Source organism: Tasmannia lanceolata, unplaced genomic scaffold, assembly GCF_043159265.1.
Source record: "Tasmannia lanceolata isolate RefF3 unplaced genomic scaffold, GAP_Taslan_0.1 ptg000025l, whole genome shotgun sequence".
NCBI classification, from domain to species: domain Eukaryota; kingdom Viridiplantae; phylum Streptophyta; class Magnoliopsida; order Canellales; family Winteraceae; genus Tasmannia; species Tasmannia lanceolata.
Window position 1 is genome coordinate 10,375,393 of NW_027518702.1, and position 22,074 is coordinate 10,397,466.

The window sequence follows — 22,074 nt, forward strand, 5'->3', positions numbered from 1 at the left end:
TATAAAGTTAAATTTCTTAAATACATAATTAATATTTTCCTTACGCACATTAGAGAACTATTTAATCATTGTAGGTAGATATGGAGCACCAACCCTTGTAAAGATAACAAAAAGCAGCAAAAGAAAGAATAAACATAAGAAGAAAATATTTCTGCCTTCCTTTCGCTTTAGACCCTGTTTGGATTACAAGAAAAAAAAAATTATTACTCCTTTAATTTCTTAATTAAACTTTTATTTTAGCAGTTAATTTACCCTTAATTAGTAGAGTTTGAATAGAATAGGAAAAGCTACAAGAATCCCAAACATTATTTTCGTTTCAAAGAGTCACGTACCTAAAAACCAGGACTTCCTATGTGTGTGGTTTTACTTTTCATTTAGATGGAATTTTATAAATGGTACTATTTATTGATTTTTTTACTCAAAGTTTCACACATATATAGTCTAATGGTTATGTACATATTTTACTACTCAGTGCTCCATGGAAAACATTGATGTTGGTTAGCCTATGTTATGCTTCCAAATAATATTTCACAATCGCATGGATAAGGAATGCAACTATAATATTTAATTTCTTTTGTCGCCCCGAGCGAGACTGCAACTATAATATTTAATTTCTTGTACCTATCCTTTATGTATTTCCATTAGGATAATTTTGGCATTTCCTGCTCCTTTGAAAAGTCAAAAAGCATTCATTGCTCTCTTTTGCAAGGATGGGCTAAGTTCTTCCACCCTTTTGTATTAATTCCAATTGAATCCCATTCATTTTCTACCTATCCTTTTTACAAGAGTATATGAAATTATGTATTTCCATTAGGGTAATTTTGGCATTTCCTGCTCCTTTCAAAAGTAAAAAAAAGGATTCATTGATCTCTTTTGCAAGGATTTGCTAGCCACAACCGACAAAGGAATTTTGCCCTATGTATGTCGCTTGTGAGACCAGCCACATAAGCTCACTTTTCAGTAGCTTTTGTCACGTTTCGTTGGATAAGTTTCTTCATTTCAGGAAAAACTATTGCTTTGGATGAAGGGCGATAACGAGTGGGACAAGCAGAATTCCTGTGAGGGGTGTGACGTGTCGAGACGAGATGCTTTTATCGGATTGAAACTTTCCGAGAGCGCAAGCGATTAGAGTGGTTGGGAATAAATCTATCCAGTAAATGAGTGTCACGTGGCGATGTTTCGTATCATTTCGTGCAACTTGTCCGGATCGTGTTTGAACTGGTCTTTCTTTCTGTGGGGCTTGCTTGACTCTCTCACGATGGTTTGGCAATTTTATACTCGAGATGCTAGGAAGAAGCGCGCGTGGCCACTTGTTCAGGCATTACTATCAATTGATGGGTCCCACAACAAGACATGGGAATTTAATAGAGACCGTCGATCTTGCAGATCATCATTAAGTGGTCCATATTCGGGTCATGAAATGTAGAACGCACATCCCATTTTGAGGTAAATACTTACCATTTAACTTTTCTTGGTGGAATTACCCCAAAGCAAGTGGTATAAATGAAGGAGCACAATACACGATCAAATTACTTATGATTGCGGGACAAATCAACGGATCAGAACACGTCCACGTGGCATTGAACCATCTAAAGTGATCGCCGGTCTTAGTGCTCTTATACAATCTTCCTTGGATAGTTAGGATCACTAGGGGTGTAAAACGGATCGAATTCGAATCGGATATGGCTATATCCGATTTGATTACAATATACAGTATCCGAATTCGAATTCGGATTCGAATTTGACGGATATTTAATATCTATTACCAAATTCGTATCCGTCGGATATTGTTCGAATTCGGATATTATCCGTATCCGTTTATCCAGTAAATTCGAACATTTTATTGCAGCACTTTATCTTTCTTCTCCTTCTTACTTCTCGAATGAATTTTCCAAACCTTAAAACAGACCTCTACCTTCTGTTCACAAAATTAACTCTCAAATCCTAAAATATATGAGATCCGCTTCTTCCTTTTAAAACAAAGGCAGAGAGAGAGAGAGAGGCGGTGGGGATGGATGATGGTGTTGGTAGTGGTAGTGGTCTTTAAGTTTTTTATTTTTTTTTATATGATGGAATGGGTTTGGGCTATTTTGAACAGGGGAAGTGGGAGTGCTGATTGTGGAAGATGAAGAGAAATGGGGATGGAGATGAGGATTGGGTTAGAGAAATGGAGGTGGCTGTGAGAAGGTGGAGAGGGGCGGCGATGGATTTTGGTGGGGTTGGAGAACCAAGGAATGCCGAAGATGGTGTCTCAGCCTCCTCCTTTCTCCTCTCTCTTGCTTCTCCTTGCAAACCTTAGAAGTCCCCTCTTTTAATTGCATTTTGGGTTTTTATATAACCCTATGTTGGAAAATTGATCTGAGCCGTCAATTTACCATCAATGACCTAGATGGCCTTTTTGCTTTAAAATTCTCTAGAAGCTATGACATCTTCTTTCAATTACCATCATCCATTTGTCACTTTCATCCTACAACCCACATTTATTGCTTTATAAAGAAGCTATGTCAAACTCCAAGAATGCCCTTAAAATGAGAGATTACTTCATTTCCTACCCAAAACACTTTTTGTTTTTGTTTTTTTTTTTCTAAATTGAAAATTCACTTTTGTTTTAGAAACAAAAGATAGTGTCACTACTAAAAATAAATATTAATGATATTATTAATAATAAATAAAAAAGGATTTACTTTTCGGATTCGGATGTTAAACGGATCGGATATACCATTTACCAGATTCGCATCCACTAAGAGCCGGATATCTCATAAACGGATTCGGATAATATCCGCTTGAAACGGATCCGGATAGAATTCGCTTGAAACGGATTCGGATGCGGACGGTAATCGAATTATGGAAACCTCTATAGATTTGACGGCTAGGATTAGCCTATGGAAATGATTTTTGGGGCACAACCTATTTATGTTGTGTTCCATCACATGGACGGTTTGGATCAACTTATGACGTGGTCCGTACAGTTCTTTGCTGGCCCGTGCATCGCACGGGGATTTTTACTAGTATATATATATGAGGAAAGTGTTGGTGAGCTTAAGCTCACCATAAGTAGCGCCCCAATCATATGGGTCTCATATTTTCTGTGGTGATCCAAACCATTCATTTGCAAGGCCCTATCATAGATAAGGTGTGTACCAAAAATCAGCTCCATAGGATCATCCTAACCCCTCCATTTGTGGAGGACAAAAAATGGGCAGATTTGTGGACAAATAATGTCTGTCCATTTTGACCTCCACAAATGGATGGGTTAGGATGATCCTATGGAGCTGATTTTTGGTACACACCCTATCTATGTAAGAGCCTTTCAAATGAATGCTTTGGATCATCCTAACAAAGTAGGCCCCAATGTGATTGGGCGCTTAAGCTCACCAACACTTTCCTCATATATATATATATATATAGAGGAATATGTTCGTGCGCTCAAGCTCTAATAAGGAATGGTGCGCTTGAGTGCACCAATCACATGGGTCCCAGAATTTCTGTATATATATATATATATATATATATATATATATATATAGAGAGAGAGAGAGAGAGAGAGAGAGAGAGGAATATGTTCGTGCGCTCAAGCTCTAATAAGGAATGGTGCGCTTGAGTGCACCAATCACATGGGTCCCACAATTTCTGTGAAGATCCAAACCATTCATTTGCAAGGGCCTATCATAGATAGGTTGTGTACCAAAAATTAGCTCCATTGAATCATCCTAACCCCTCCAAAAGTGGAGGGCAAAAATGGGCAGATTTGTGGTTTGTCCATTTTGACCTTCACAAATGGATGGGTTAGGATGATCCTATGGAGCTGATTTTTTGTACACACCCTATCTATGTAAGGCCCTTTTCTAGTGAATGCTTTGGATCATCCTAACAATGTGGGCCTCAATGGTTTTTTAGCTCAAGCTCACGAATATGTTCCAACGCTCAAGCTCACAATCCTTTTCCTCATATATATATATATATATATATATATATATATATATATATATATATATATATATATATATATTCAAAACGAAAATTCCAGTTCCAATCCAATTCATAATATATAAAATTTGAAGATCTTCAAATATCACTAAATTAAGTACCAACATATATTGCATTCTCAATCTTAAATGAGAGCAAATAGAAAATAACTACCCATCCAACTAGTGTTATTATAAATTGAAGGTCCTTCTAAGTAAAAATTAAATAGGGATGGTTCAAGTTATCTTTTTTTGTGTGCAGGAAACTCTACAAATGTTTTTCCTTTCGAAACTTTTTTCCAAAATTTCTTGCAATCCAAACAAACAAGGCCTAAATAATGATGATGATGATGATGATTGAGGGTTGCTAGGACAAAAGGAATCCCATTGTGGACCCCGATCCGAGAGAGGGGCGGGGGACGGGCCCCACACTGGTCTCTATGGATCATCCACGTGAATGGAGAGCTCTACCAAGGAACTCTCGAAAGAAGAAATGCCTCTCACAGTATGAGTGGCGATATAAAAGGTGAGATACCTCTTGATTCGGGGACTAGCTCAGATTCGAGGCGTACCTTAAACAAAGAAGAGTCGCCATCCAAGGAAAAAGGCAAATGGGCCCTGGATCCCATACTATGCTCTGTTGCAACGGATAACCAGAGATTATAAAAAGAGGGTTCGTGCCTGGTTACGAATTTGGAAGGTCTAAAGAGCACCTCATCCGCCCAAGTGTAAACACCTGGTCTCTTATGCCATTTATTTAATGATTTTGAAGAGTTTTGAGCAAAAGTCATATGAAATGAGAATCAATATCTCCGAGAAGACGTCTATCTAATCATGCATGTCTCGGAGATGAATTATAATCACACATAAAAAGAAATGAAATAAGTGTCGCCTAAGCAAAACTAGGTTATAAGTGACATGCCTAATGGGTGTCTAAGTTCTGGTGAACAAACACATGCATGACACACCAAAAAAAAAAGTATAAGGTATGCGCAATAAAGTAAGAAAACATTGCAAAACATAGAAAATGACTCGATACCAAACAACCCTAAGACTCTAATCTATACCTAGGCCCGAGTCTTTAGATGATCTGATGTTCATCCAAAGAAGCCTACGTATCCCCGCCTCCACGAGAATCAAGGCAACGTAGTTCTTCGCACCTATTCTAAGCTATGATGCCTAAGACATCTAGACCTCTATCCTAGACTCGATCTAAAAGACCGGACTAATTCTTAAAGCTTCTTGTGTGATTATTTAAATTCCAATGGATTGTAGATTTTAGGACACCCTATATGCCCTAACTAAATGCAGGTTAGCCCTAAGCTAATGCAGGTGGTTCCTATAATCTATGTGTAGCTAGGCTGTATATCCTGAAGAAAACAGTAGGATCTATCGCATCTTAGACCTAGTCATCAATTGGCGATGTGGATCGCCAACTGACCGGACGGAGGTGTAGAACTCCTAGGTAGGACTCACTCCTAACTCTAACACAAACAAATAAAACACACAACAAACAAACAGATGAACGAGGGAGCAACTCCCGACTCAAAAACTCTCTAACTAGGACAAGCTCCTAACTCTAGAGGAAGATCCTTTCGAAGAAAACAATATTTTGAAAGATTTTTGTAATTTTGAAAGATTTAAAATGCTTATTTTTAAAGATTTGGCTGGACTTGGGATGTGGATCCCAAGCTGCACTACGTACCCTGTTGAAAGGGATCAAGCCAACGTAGTTCGAAACAAACTTTCCTAATACACTATAAAACTCAACACTTTAAGTTTTTTTTTTAAAGGTTTTTGATGTTTTCAAATGTTTTTGAAGTGCTTTTATATTTTTGACGATTAAAAGTATGTTAACACCCTTTCGACTAAAGGGGATCTGATAGAAGAGCCTCTATACCCACCATATCACGGTAAGGTATTAAAGAGGGAAACGGGATCCCTCAAGCCTTGGGGGGAGGAAGACAAACGAGGGAACTAAAATTCCGATATGAGAAAAATAATCTCAAAGAGATGACCAAAAGCTGACGAGACTTAGCCAGTCTCCAAAATATAGGATATCTAATCTATGGAGTAAAACCTCTAAACAAATAACAGATGATAAGCTTCTAGCCCTAAGGGCAGACTTCTAACCAATGACGCTAAAAAAGGGTACCTGACAAGACAAACAGTGTCTTACAACTCTATGAGAGGAGGAGAGTATGAGGCTAGGTAAGCCTCCTAAAGGTAGAACTCTCTAAATGAGACAAGGCTTGTCTCCAAATAGGGGCTCTGCAAATGAGGCAAGGCATGTCTTATAGACACAAAGATGGGCTCTAAATGAGGCTTGACTCCCAAAGAGAAATGCCTCACGAGACAAGGTATGTCTCCTAATGGGGGCTATAGATGACTCTTTCACTGCCCTAGCAATGAGGGAGCTAACTATCTAAAAGGGCGTCTAAAAGACTAGGCAAGTCTACTATATAAAGGAGGGGGAACACTACTTGGACTGAGTAAGTCCTATAAGGATGGGCTTGGGCTAATGCCTTCATTGCCCCGATAATGAATGAGAAGGATCTAATCTCTAGCAAAATGGAAACCATAGGAAGGTGCGACCAATGAAATTAAATCAATCTCAAGGGACAAAGAAGAAAAGCTAGAAAAGATTGGATAATTTTTCTGTAAACTACCTAAAAAAATAATAATAATAATTTGTGAGTCCAATTCCATCCAATCACACAAATAGACAATATTAGCAACTTTACCCATTTATTCATTCCCTGTAATATTATGGGATACTGAAAGAAAGTCTAACAAACTTTGCATCATAAAAATCTTGTGAACTTTATTAAAAGAAATCCAACCTAATACTATAATCAAATCCAAAATATTTAATTTGAGAATCTTAAGTAAACTTGATTCCATGAATTGGGTATAATATTTAAAGAAAACCGAATAAATTTTTATAACCCACACGAACAGGCTACTTAATAAATGTGCATTGTATGGACTGTTTTTATAATACCCAAGGAAACAATCTCCATATGACATTTAAATGTCTCGGTTACAATTAAAACATGACAGATTTTTATACTATAAATTTCATTGCACTATTCCTTAAATAAAGACTAAGTAAGCCTCAAAGCCAATTTGTGTGTTACCCAAAACATACAGAACAAACCAATTTTATACCTTAAGCAATACGGTATTGTTTTACAAAATAAAAATAAAATCAATTAATTTTATGACAGTTCCCAATTAAAAGAATCCAAATAATACATCTTTTCTACTTATACGTCTAAAAACAAAAATTGAACATTCATAATTTTAAATACACCCAAACTACTTTATGAATTGAACTAGTTCATGAACTGAATCATTTCGTGAAATAAACCAGTTCATAAAATGAAGTGAACTAATAGGATACAGAGCATACCATTATGCACAGAATATATATAATTTATGTCTATTTCCTCATGACTGGTAAATAAAGCATAATCATGGCAGGTACTTTGGACAAAATGATAATAATCATTCAAAATGATCATCCAAATATTCCTAAAATTACATAGCAACAACAGAACTTTACTTGTTATAGATCTTGCACCCATTTGCATTAAACAGATAAGAAAGAACTAATACTACTCAATAAATCAAGGCTTTTTTTCCAACCATAACTTCTAAAAGAAAAATATTCTAATGAAGTACAAAATATCATTGAACCTGTAAATGAGTTAATATCATTCTCCAAGCTACCCCTCATATGGAGCTTCATTTCACGATTTCAAATTTTTTTTTTACACGGACCTTAAAATGTCTAATCTTTCGAGCATCGAGACTTATTAGCCAAGAACTAAACATCATGTTCAAGTTTTACAAGAAAATTCCCAGAGAAGGTATCTAATAATTAATTTTTATAATAAAAACAGCTACAAAATTCCCTATCAGATCTTTAATAATAATAATGATAATAATTTTGGTTGATTATGAAGATCAGATAGTGTGAGAAGGGATAACAGCTGCTAAAACATAGATATATTAACAAAACTGTGTGGACTGCCACAGACATTTTCATGTTTCGATACTAAAATAACAGCTGCTATGGTCATTATTTTATTCCAACAACATAATACGGGTTGGGCTGTTGTGGTAAGGGTTAAAACAAGGGTTAATTCAAAACAAAGGCTGAAACTAGGGCTGATTTCAAAACAGGGCTGATTCAACATAAAAACTGAAACAAAGACTATAAAATTTTCATCAATTCATTCGAGATACATGGAGATTTTAAAGAAAGATATTTTTTTTTTATAAACTCATCACCGAGACATGAGGACTATGATTAAAATAAAATCCAGCCATACAAACTAAGGTACCAAAATATGGTAAATGGGATATCACTCGCAGCTGAGCTATTAGAGGCTAATTATGATGATCTTACTATGCTCTCATAACTACAAGTTTATCCCCTGCCGTAAAGTTCTCTACAAACTTAAAAGGTAGATATACTTAAACTGAAATTGAGCATACATATGACTACAAAGACACAACTGAATCGAAATTGTACACACACAATGAAATAAACTCATCTAAACTATTGCATATATCACTCCAATTTACATTTCTAAGATTAAAGCTTATGTTTCAAGAATAAATGCAAAGGTAGGGCAATACAATTACTGAAAACTAAAAAAACTGAATGAAAGATGTTCTTAGCATCGAGTATATATAAAAAAAAATGGGGGCTGTCATTATCAAGGATATGAGTAATGAAGATAGCCACACTCTCATCACAACATTCATTGCAGGCCAACTTCCATTAAAAACTGTATCATAGAAGGGGAAATATTATGATGTACAATGATGCCAATGTTTCCTTCCTAGCACAAAACAGAAACTGACAGGTCCTTCCTCATGCTTTGGTAGAAAAGAAATATAAAGTATTTGAAACAGGTTATGTGCTAACAGATTCCAGGTTATATGGCAACTCATTCCAGGTTGTATGCTAACAGATTCCAGGCTATGTGCTAACAGATTCCATGTTATATGGCAATTAATTCCAGGTTGTATGCTAACAGATTCCAGGCTATGTGCTAACAGATTCCAGGTCATATGGCAATTAATTCCAGGTGGTATGCTAACAGATTCCAGATTATGTGCTAATAGATTCTAGATTATATGCTAACAGATTCCAGGTTGTGACAATTCAATCACTATGATTTTCATTTCAACCTTTAACAGACCAACTGAGTGATATCATCCTATGAAGGGAAATCGTTAGACACATTTATTGGAACCAGCTAGAACAAGCTATTATAAAATAAAATAAAAATGACTTGAATTACGCAAGCAACAAGCGTCTTACCACATATTTCACCAAAATAGAAGGCATAACCGTTCAGGAATAACAATCAGAGCAACACAATTGAAACAAAAAGATAAAATTATGCAAAAATAAAACAGAACGCATGTTATTCTGTGAAAAATCAAAGATAAAAATAATTAAACTAACCTCCAAGGAATAAAAACCTTAAGTATCGACAGCTAGGTAACTAAAGTATGTAAGGGTGCATGTTATAACATGAGAGCCACCATTGTCATATCAAAAGACAAACTGAACATATTATTTAACCTAAATAACAAGTAGATTTAGGGTTCTGTTTGGGGCATAACTACGGTTACTCAACAAAATAAGGGCTGTTATTATTTTCATAAGGTAATATAAATACCAATTCATTAATAGTCATTAAATCAAATCTACAAACATTAGTTTATTGGTGTTGCAAAGAGACAAAATATCTTCATATATAACTAGAAATAAAAGCTCATTCGTACATAATTCAAGATGATAACCAAAGCATAATTATGTTGACATCAATGGATCAAGGTATAGAGGCAACAACTACCTTATCTAATTAATAAAACAATGGGAACATAACACAAACTTAAGGAAGGGAATCAGGCATAAATATTTCTATAACCCTACCAATAAGAAAAGGACTGCTACAAACATAACCGTATTTCAAGAATTAATCTCAAACAGCCACCTGAGCTATTGCAATTTCTAAGAGATCATAATGAGCAATCAATCAACCATGAATAAAAATTAGAGCTTTTGTCCAATAAATCATACAAAAATAATACACGCTGAAACTTATAAAAAGCAAAAGAAAAAAAAAAAAATGATATTGCAAAAAAAAAATTACAACATTAACATATTGAATCATAATGTTTACTAACCTTAATCCTACATTTTCGGATTACAAAAGACCTACCAATTGACTTTCTCCTTTTCTTAAAAAAAAACTCATTTACATTTTTTTTTTATCAAATATAGGGACAACTATTTAAGAGTTATAAAAAATCAAGGTACATAACCATACCATTTTTCAGAATGTGAGATTCAAAACAGAAAAATCATCTTTTAAATTATAAACAAATCATATGTTCATCGTTCAAAAGGAAAACTGATCATTCTAGTTGTACATCACAATTTAATGAGCATTCTATTTCCCAATATTACTTCAATTAATTTAAAATTGCATAATGTAAAGAAATCGTAATCCACATGTAATCTCAGCATATCCAAAAGTAGATCAAATCCATGGCTAAAAAAATAAAATCAACCATCACAATATTGCCTATGGCTCAAAACTGAGATAAACCTTTCTAAAACCAACTCAAGCAGTAAACACCATTAATCATCTTAAAATCTGATCATGAAACACTTGCCTCTATTTTTTTTATTCAGTCATACAATACTCAAATTTCTTTGACATATAAAGTAAAAGTTCATAAAAAAAAAAATTGAAACAATGAGACTCGTGCCACTAGTCAGGTCAAAATATGAAAGCATTAAACCTCTAAAAATCTTATAAAAACTATGGACAAATATACACAATTTATAGCTTATCACAAACAGATCTCATGAGTCTCATAAAATTGATGACAGAAATTATATAACACGGATCTCTCATCATATAAATCTCAACTAAAGAACAAATTTTATTACTATACATCTCTCACAATCTGCAACAAAGATGAGGAATCGTAGAGATCAGCTACCGAAAATAAGTTTCTCAGAAAGAAATATCAAATTGCAGAAATCATGCTCAGAAGAATAAAAAAATATAATCAATTCATAGGCGAACAAATCCTTACACTCTATATAAAATAAACATACCTTTCACCAAACTGTTCTCTTTCTTGAGCTAGAAATTCACTTTCACATTTGAACAAAGCTCTGATCTCAAACTTATGCCTTTCTTGAGCACGAAAAGTGAGGTTCGAGTGTAGATATTCCAAGACAATATAAGAATCTCTCAGACTTAGGGATTAATTAAAAGAAGCAAAACAGATCTAAGGTTTCAGGTGAAAAATGATCGGATCTAGACTTTAAAAGTTTAGGTCTAGGCTTTAATAACAGAAATCTGGAAAATCATCTAACTCAAAGATTTTGCAAAGGCAGATCTATAGCTCTAGGGTTTGGATTCAAAAACTGAATACAATCTGAAATTGATGAACAAATAAAATCATCAGATTGCAAAGATGACAATTCTAACAAGAAATCGGCCGGAGATCTAGTCGGAGAAGACAATCGGAAAAAGAAAAAAAACACAGGTTAGGGTTAAGAGTTAGAAATCTGAGATTCAGGGTTTGACAAAAAAGGTATAGAGAAAAGCCTAAGGTTCTACGGAAGAATAAGGAAGATGAATGGCAAGAGGATACCGATCGGAGCCTTGCCGGAGAAGAAGAAGAACACGATTTAGGGTTTCGGTTTTCAGATCTACTTTCTCTCTCTCTTTTCTCTCTCTTTCTCTCTCTAAAAGGAAAAAACGAAAAATAAGAATTCTCTTTTTTTTTTTAAATGAGAAGGGCACCTCTGTATTTATAGGTATACTCAATAATCTTTCGCCCCCCCCTTTTCTGCCTCCAGACACTCCTTTCAGGTCATTTCATTTGTATTTTGCTTAAAATGGGCGGTCTATGAAAAATTGATAACTGAAAATTAAGAAAATAATGTTCAGGCCCTTAGTTGCCCAGAAACACCTCTCTACTGCCAAATACACCAACTGGACCACCCCTAAACTAGATAAACCACACTCCTTCTGGTACCTTATGCTCACACTACATTACCTACTTCGCTCGTTGACGAAGCAAAAAACCGTCGGATTTCGACGAAATTTTAAAGGGATTTAATTGGGATCTTAACCCACACTAGAGTATGATTTGGGATATTAGATCATCTATTTGAAAGATTTTCTAATCAAACTAGGCTCTTAGGGTTCGGTCAAAATGGGGTGTCTACACCCATGCTGAAAAAAAAATCAAGGGATCCTCTATGGTGAAAAGTGCGCAACTGTGGACCCCGATCCGAGGACGAGTGAGGTGAGGGAAACTAGTCCCCACACCATCCTCTGGATCATCCACGTGAATGAGAGCTCTGCCAAGGAACTCTCGAAACGGATGCCACCCTCATAGCATAGCACGAGTGGCAATATAAAAAGAAAGAGATATGTCTCGATCCGGAGCCAAGGCTTGAAACCAAGACATACCTGAAATAAACTCAGAGTCGCCATCCATGGATATGCCGTGGAACCCTAAAATCAAATCCTCTGTGCAATGGATAACCAGAAATATATATGGGTTCGTGCCTGGTTACGAATGGGGAAGGTCTGAGAGCACCCCCAATTCGTCCGAGTGCAAGCACTTGGTCTCTTATGCCATTTTTAGCAACTCCAAAGAAGTTTGAATAAAAATCATGTGAAATGGGAACAATCCTCAGGACTCGTCTACCTAAGCATGCATTTCCTGAGGATGAAAATAATAAACACATAAAATAAAATGAAAGATGTGCCACCTAAGCATAGCTAGGTTATGAGTGACAAGCCTAATGGGTGTCTAAGTTCTGATGTGCAAACACATGCAAGATATAGCTAAAGGTATGAGATCAGTACAAAAAAATGAGAAAACATATCAAATCATACAATAACTACACAACAAATCCTAAGACTCTAAATTATTAGCCTGAGTCCTCGGATGGTCTGGTATTCATCCAAAGAAGCCTACGTATCCCCGCCTCCACGAGAATCAAGGCAACGTAGTTCTTCGCACCTATTCGAAACTATGATGCCTAAGACACCTAGACCTCTATCTTAGACTCGATCTAAAAGACCAGACTAGTTCTTAAAGCTTCTTGTACGATTATTTAAATTTCAGTGAATTGTAGATTTTAGGACACCCTGTATGCCCTAACTAAATGCAGGTTAGCCTTAAGCTAATGCAGGTGGTTCCTACAACCTATGTGTAACTAGGCTGTATTTCCTAAGGAAAACAATGGGATCACTAACGCATCTTAGACCTAGTCATCAGTCGGCGATCTGAATCGCCAACTGACCGGACGGAGGCGCTCCTATAACTCTAGGACAAACCCCTAACTCTAAAACAAACACAAACAAGCACACAACACATCGAAAACGAACTCCTAACTCTAAAACTCTCTATCTAGGGCAAACTCCTAACTCTAGAGGAAGATTTTGTTGAAAACAAGGTTTTGAAGAAAAAAGGTTAAAGCTTACAAAGTTTGGCTGGACTTGGGATATGTATCCCAAGCTGCACTACGTACCTTGTGGAAGAGGATCAAGCCAACGTAGTTCGAAACGAACTCTCTACCTATCAAACACTTACAGCAAATCAACCATTTTTTATGTTTTAAGTTTCTAATGTTTTTGAGATTTTTAATGATTTCAATGTTTATGGATTTTTAAAATTTCTGATGTTTTCACCCTTTTGGTCAAAGAGCGGAGGGAATATACAAAACAACACCCTAGGGACGAACCCTAGAGTTAAAAGGAGAAACTAGGCTCTAATAATACCATTATAAGAGCAAATGAGTCCAAGACTCTCTAATAGCAGTAACTGACGAATAAATGAGTCAAAGACTCTCTAATAAAAGCAACTGAAGGATAAAAGAGTTAAAGACTCTCCAAAGAGAGCAAATGAGAGATACAAGAGTCAAAGACTCTTCAAAAGAGAGCAAATGAGGGATACAAGAGTCAAAGACTCTTCAAAGAGAGCAACTGAGGGATACAAGAGTCAAAGACTCTTCAAAAAGAGCAACTGAGGGATACAAGAGTCAAAGACTCTTCAAAAAGAGCAACTGAGGGATACAAGAGTCAAAGACTCTTCAAAAAGAGCGACTGAGGGATACAAGAGTCAAAGACTCTTCAAAAAGAGCTGGAAACACGAGTCAAAGACTCCACTGACAACAACACAAGTCAAAGACTCCACTGATAACAACATCACACAAACAAATGAGTCAAAGACTCTTTTAAAGAAAAGGAAACACGAGTCAAAGACTCCACTAACACCAACTAAAGGATAAATGAGTCAGAGACTCCCTAAAAGAAAAGGAACACGAGTCAAAGACTCCACTAAATGCTAATTAAAGGATAAATGAGTCAAAGACTCTCTAATAACACTACATTAAAGACAAATGAGTCAAAAACTCTCCTATAACACCACCTAAAAGGCAAATGAGTCAAATACTCTCTAATAACACCATCTAAAGGATGAATAAGTCAAAGACTCTCTAATCAAGGGCTAACTCCTATGCGAATGAACTATCGAATAAGGAGAAGCTCACAAGCAAAAGGAATAAGAGACCTTGTGCATATTTGGCAAAGTTAAAACACCCAGCCGGACTGGACAGCTACCAAGCCCTAGGGTGCAACAAATGTGCAACCCAATACCCATAAGGGTAGGGGTATGAAGCCAAGCTGAGTAGGGTGTTCTTCCAAAACCAAACGAAGCACAAAGAGGAGAATTAGCGAGAGAATGAGACCGGACGGGTCTCCCAAACACACAAAAGATGGGCTCTAAGCAACCTTATCAATGCCCTTGCAAGGGGGAAGCAAGGCTAAGACAACTAATTGACCAAATTGGTCTCTAATTAACAGAGGCACAAATTGAGGTGCAACCTCAGAGAAGATTCTACAAATGAGGCCAAGCAGGCCTTCTAAAGGCTAATTACTTATAAAGCCAAGACAGATGACTCCCTAATAACAACAATAAAGATCAAATGAGTCAAAGACTCCCCCGATAACACGAATGATTCAAAGGCTCTCTAAATGAGGCGAGGCATGCCTCCTATGGGTACACCATTTATCAAAATGAAAGCAACCTCCTTGAGGTTAAGCTAAAAATGAGGCTTGCCTCCAAAGGAGGACTGCCTAACGAGACAAAATATGTCTCCTAGTGCAGGGTTCTAGTATCTAAAGAAATTTAACAGAAATCTATAAGACTGCGTTATTCTATCCAAAGAAAGAAGAAAAAGTTATCAGATAATCGCAAATTCCATTCCATTCTTATAAAAATAAATCAAGTGCTAAGCAAAGAAGAATTTACAACCTATAGCAATCATAAAATGATAAACAACATTAATTAGTCCAGACCAGCCGCTGGATAGCCTAATAAAGCAAAAACAATATCAAACACTTCTATGCCTAACCACAAACACCACCCCAATATGGGGATGAAATCAGATAATGCTAAAGTAATCATCTGATATCATAATACACATGATAATATTTCTAATCCCGCCTTGAAATCAGACAGTACTCATGTCGATAATATCGAATAGAGTAGTCATCTGATCTCCTTCTTTCCTAAAACAATTTATTTAAATAAAATTAAACAAATATGATAAGCTTCAAGATAATCTCACCTGAACAGTCCATTCATTATTATCTTCAGAACCTAACTCAATGCTTAAGATAAGAAGAGTATTAGAAATATCAAAAGATTATGATAATTCCAATTAGTAAAAATTTCAGTGCATACAGGGGACATCAACTTGTGCAGATCCAAGTGCGAAGCGGTGAGCTACAAAACATAAAGACGGGCTCCAAGTAACCTTATCATTGCCTAGAGAAGGGTTCTTTTAAAAAAACGGTTAAAAGAAATCCAAAAGGTTGGGTAGGCCTACTAAACAAAAGAGGGGAGCGCTACTTGGATTGAGCGAGTCCCCTAAAGATGGGCTTGGGCTATCGCCTTCATCGCCCTTGCAATGAGGGGACCTAACGTCTAAAGGTCTCTAAAAGACAAGACAAATCTACTATACAAAGGAGGGGAGAGCTACCTGGACTGAGCAAGTCCCCTAAGGATGATGGGCTTGGGCTAGCGCCTTCATCGCCCAAACCCACAATGACTGCAAGCATAGAGCAATGCGAGGAAGGCAACATGGTCCGGCATCAAATCACTACATTTAATTATATCAAATACTCTACATGAGTTATCCACATTTCCACATCTTGCATATATAACCACAAGTGAACTACCACGAGAGCCATCCATGACCAGACCCTTCCTAATTAGGAATCCATGAACTTGTTTTTCCTTTTCTCATGGTAGATAAAGAGGCAATAGCTGAAAAGACGCTCACTAAGGTTACTGTATCAGGTTCAATATCAGCCTCTTACTTATCACAAAACAAATCAAGGGCTTCATTTGCAAGCCCATTTTACACATAACTAGAAAGCATCGAATTCCCCGAGACATAATCTCTATTATCAATCTCTGAAAAATTGATAAGATCTCAGATCTCAGAATGATTTTAGGGTGAAAGGGAAAGGGAAAAGTAAGGATTATGATAAGATTTCAAACCCATTAATTTCGAACGGAACCTTTTCATATTATGAGAAGCTCTGAAAATTAAATTCTTAATCTTGACACACCCACAAGATCTCATAATGATTTTAGGGTGACTTATGAGATAATATAATGTGATCTCACAAAGTTCAAATATACCATACCAGTGCCTTTAATCATGCATTAATGCATTCAACAAGAGTCAAATATGAAAGATTTGGCAAAAATGAAAACAGAGATGAGAATTATAAGTGTTGATCATTCCATTAGATATAAGTTAAGCCAACAGAAAGCACTCACATATAGCTGTCTGTCAAAGATTTCCTCACCTCATCAACAATTGCGCTTGGTTAAGCTTCCCTCAATTTGAAAATGCTCTCAATGACAGAGAGCTCAGTTGCAGTAGTGTCTGAACCACAGAAAGCCGTCCAGTCATTGACAATTATACCAGCAGCGATGACTTCGCTGCCTCTGTTTACAGTTCCGGCCACAAGAGGAACTTGAAGCAGCGTTGAAAGTTCGTCAAGGTCCTCTATCGATGTATGAGGGTGTATCAATCCGCCTCTGTTGGAGAATGCACAGTAACTACTCACGAGAATGTTTCCGGCAATTGTCTGTCGGAAAACCTCTATTCCAAGAACATCAGCAATCAACTCCTCAGTTTCCCTGTCCAGATCTGTATGTGTAAGAGCGACATGATCATTGCAAGCTATACAATTTCCGAGAGCTGATAGTCTCTCTTGAATGCGCTGAACAACCACTTGATCTGGTAAACTGTTCTTCAAATCTTGAAACTCTTGGTCAGTGGTATTGTGTGGCACAAGAAGCCCGTTCTTGTTTCCAGCACAGGCTTCCAATTATTCTAGTGCCTGCTATGGAGGTCTTAACCACTGGGATAACGTCTGCGAACTCAGATTCAAATGTGCTATAGAAATTCTCAGACCCTCCAATTGCTACCAAACAGTAGGCATTCGTCAATTTTGAGAAGACACCAACTTCACAAGAATTCTCAAACTGAATCTGAGTTGCCATGATACGACCATAACCAAGACAAATGCAAACAAGGGTGGCAAGCAATAACACCCTCTCAGCCAATCTCCTTCTTCTCCTTCCTTGCTTCACTGGCCCGGATCTTTGATGAAGAGGATCGAATCGGAGGAACGACCGGAGCATGGCCGGAGTTAAGCCGGATTCCGGGAGAAATCTCACCGGAGAAGATGAGAAGTTAGGCTTTCTAATGGTTGAAGCTAGGGTTTGAATGGAATATGGGATTTGAGGCTTTGATGGAGATGAAAATGGGAAAGGTATAGGTGAAATCTGTAAGCAATCACTAGATATGATGGAGGTAATGGAGGTGGGAATGAAGGTGAGAGGTGGCTGTGGAATGGGGTCTGCCGGATTCCGGTGGTGGGGATAGGATCGGAGATGGATGGCTGGGATAAAAAAAAATGAGGGAAAGGGAGGTTGGATGGTGGTGGATGATGGCGATGGAAGAATGTTGGCCGGAGGAGGTGGGGAATCGGCCGGCGGGAAGGGTTTTCTTCTTCTTCTCTCTCCCTCTACTTTTTCCAGAAATCGCCTCCTCCCCTCGGCTCCTCCTCTGAAAAAATGAAGAAAAACCCTATTTAATTTATGAAAATCTCAGATCTAGATCTGAGATTTTCTCTCAAAATCTCAGATCCATATCTGAGATTTTCTCTCAGATTTTTGAAACGAAAATCGATTTTCCCTCTTCTCCAAACCTCCGTCCGATGGCTTTATCAAAAGGAAATGATAAACTTTGACCCATCTATTTTACCCCTGGACAGCCCCCTTGTAGATGATTCACTCCCCTTTTGGTCAGCATTGTGCCCCCTCTCTTGACCTGTTCACTGAGCAAACGCGCTCGAATCTTGACGAAATTTTACGGAGGTCTATGAGAGACCCTAAACTACCCCGGGGTTTAATTTGGGACCCCAGCTCACTGATTTGACGAGGCTTTGTACAAGCAACTCGAACCCGGGTCCGGTCAAAATGGGGTGTCTACAGCAACAAACAAACAAAAGGGCGCGTTTATCACTTTATCCCCACAAATGCAAAAATAACGTGAAAAATAGCTAAATCAAACGGTCCTATTCACCCCTTTTCCATAATAATTTGGTCTTTATATTTTGTAAAAAAAATCTAATCTAATCTAATCTAACTACTATATATAATGGCAAAATGATGGGCTAAGTTCTTCCACCCTTTTGTGTTAATTCCAATTGAATTCCATTCATTTTCTACCTATCCTTTATGCATTTCCATTAGGATAATTTTGGCATTTCCTGCTCCTTTGAAAAGTCAAAAAGCATTCATTGCTCTCTTTTGCAAGGATGGGCTAAGTTCTTCCACCCTTTTGTGTTAATTCCAATTGAATCCCATTCATTTTCTACCTATCCTTTTTACAAGAGTATATGAAATTATGTATTTCCATTAGGGTAATTTTGGCATTTCCTGCTCCTTTCAAAAGTAAAAAAAGGATTCATTGCTCTTTTTTGCAAGGATTTGCTAGCCACAACCGACAAAGGAATTTCGCCCTATGTATGTCGCTTGTGAGACCAGCCACATAAGCTCACTTTTCAGTAGCTTTTGTCACGTTTCGTTGGATAAGTTTCTTCATTTCGAGAAAAAACTATTGCTTCGGATGAAGAGCGATAACGAGTGGGACAAGCGGAATTCCTGTGAGGGGTGTGACGTGTCGAGACGAGATGCTTTTATTGGATTGAAAAAAGAGAGCACAAGCGATTAAAGTGGTTGGGAATAAATCTATCCAGTAAACGAGTATCACGTGGCAATGTTCCGTATCATTTGGTGCAACTTGTCCGGATCGTGTTTGAACTGGTCTTTCTTTCTGTGGGGGGGCCCGCTTGACTCTCTCACGATGTTTTGGCAATTTTATACTCGAGATGCTAGGAAGAAGCGCGCGTGGCCACTTGTTCAAGCATTACTATCAATTGATGGGTCCCACAACAGGACATGGGTATTTAATAGAGACCGTCGATCTTGCAGATCATCATTAAGTGGTCCATATTCGCGTCATGAAATGTAGAACGGACATCCCATTTTGAGGTAAATACTTACCATTTAACTTTTCTTGGTGGAATTACCCCAAAGCAAGTGGTATAAATGAAGGAGTCACAATACGCGATCAAATTACTTATGATTGCGGGTCAAATCAACGGATCAGAACACGTCCACGTGGCATTGAACCATCTAAAGTGATCGCCGGTCTTAGTGCTCTTATACAATTTTCCTTGGATAGTTAGGATCACCCAATTATTTCGCTTTTTTTCTTCTTTGCATTGAATTATCTGAAGTGAGGCTTTCCAAGAACGGCTTAGATCAGCCATGGTTTGATTGATGATTGGTCATGAGGGCATGTTTGAGGTCATTAGGAGCGTCATCCCTGGGCCTTTTGTATCCCTCGTCGCAGAAATATTTGCTTGCACAGTTTGTCAAAAAAAGTATACAAACCTAAGTACTATTGAGATCATTCGGAGCGCCATGTCTGGGCCTTCTCTATCCCTTCTGCCAGAAATATTTGCTTGTGCAGTCGGTCAAAAAACATACAAATCCAAGTACTACATGTCATTTTCTTCTATCTTGTTTCTTTATTGATAGAGGAATAAATCTAACAATCAAGTATTTCAAAACGATATGTTTATTTTTTTTCTAATTTTTAAATGAATGAATGAATGTTCTGTACTGTATATAAGATTCCAAAATCTTATATATATGTAATTCTCAATTCGGTTTGATCATGCCATTGAAAATGGATATATTTACTATCCAATCAATGAGTATCAACATGCATTTTTAAACAACTTTAATGACGAAATATTTATCATTAATCAAATATGGCTTTTACAGTTTAATGTGCTAAAATATAAAATAATTCAATTCCGCACGTGCATTTTTACTAGTATACTAAATATATTAAAAAATATGGTTGGGGCATTATGGTCATTTGGAGTGACATTTCGTACAACTTATGTTTATGGTTTTGTAGAGTGGTTTTAGTATAGCCCGCCCTAGAATTTCATGGGGAACACCATTTGATGTGGATAGTGAGGGTCAGATTATGGCGTGAAAGCTCCACGAATGCTTTTTGGAAGTACGTACTTAGGGGTGCAAGTTTGGCTTTGTCAGCCATGACCCGCCCTAAGCCCGAACAGGGTCAGGGCTAGATTTTCCAACCCTGAGGGCGGGTCAGGGTTCATTTTTTTAGACCCTGACTCAGGTCGGGTTGGGTTCTGGGTTAATATCTCGGGTACCTGACCCGGCCGGACCCTAAGTTTTCTATTATAGAATTGAACCATCTGTGCATGTTTCTTTTGCTAATGTTTTCTATTATCTTGGATTGATGTTTCTTTAGATTATTATTATTAATTGTCTATGTTGCCCGTCATGTTGTTGAATTCATATTGTCTTATTTTGTTCCCTTTCTCTGTTTATTGATCATTTTGTTCTATATTATAAGTGGTTGCTTTATTTTTGGCACTCTTAACAGGTATTTGCACTAGGGTAAATTAGGGCCAGCCCGGCCCTGCCCAATCTGGGCCAATCAGGGCGGGCCAGGGCCAGCACTGAGCCCTGTAGAGCGGGCAACGGGTTAAGGTTTTTCGGCCCTGATAATGGGATCCAGGGTTGGGCTAGGGTTTTGAAAAACTCGACCCTGTTGCAACCCTATACGTACTTACATTGGAAAGCTGTTCAAAAGAGAATGATGCGGTTTGTTTTGTTAGAAGTTTTTTTAGGGTTAGGGTTAGTGTTAGGGTTTAACTCATGGGATTCCTTTAAAAGGGAAAGATACATTGGGTTGGGCCCCACTTCTGCTTTATTTACCTATCTAGGCCCGTGATCTATCAAGATTCATTTAGGGTTTAGGCCAGAAAAGAAAGCCAGTACACTTTTGTAGTCATTTATCCTACACATGGAATGTCCATTCAGTATGTGACCAAGACCACGTGCGTGGCCTTGTGATGTTCTACAAGATCACCTGTCGGGATTTCCCACATATGCCCCATATGCCACCTAAAAATGTCTTTTTAATAGTAAAAGTGACTATGCCTATTTTGATGTATATATTTGTTTGATTACAAGGTATTCGCGGGACACGTAAATATAGCAAAAAATGCAGTGGGACTCACACTACATTTATTCATTAATTGGGCCTCTACTTAAATATGTTGTGCCTCATAAATCATCTTCATAGGATGATCCTAACCCTCCAATCTGTATAGGCTTCTAAAGCGGGATGTCCACTTTAAACCTCTACAAATTAGAGGGTTTGTATCATTCTATGAAGATGATTTTTGGCCCACGGTCTATTTAAGTCAGGGCCCAACAAACAAATGGTTTGGATCATCGAAATAGTATGGGCCCCACTATTTTAGTATTTGTAGCTCCTCAATGCCGTGTGGGCGTATAGTCAATCATTTTTCAAAAAGTAGTGGGACCCACT

At 37.4% G+C, this 22,074-nt stretch overlaps 1 pseudogene; it reads right to left on the reverse strand.

Annotated features, from left to right (window-relative positions):
- Positions 1 to 16,764: 16,764 nt before the first annotated feature.
- LOC143858285 (eukaryotic translation initiation factor 6-2 pseudogene) lies at positions 16,765 to 18,163 on the reverse strand (annotated as a pseudogene).
- Between the last annotated feature and the right edge of the window lie 3,911 nt (positions 18,164 to 22,074).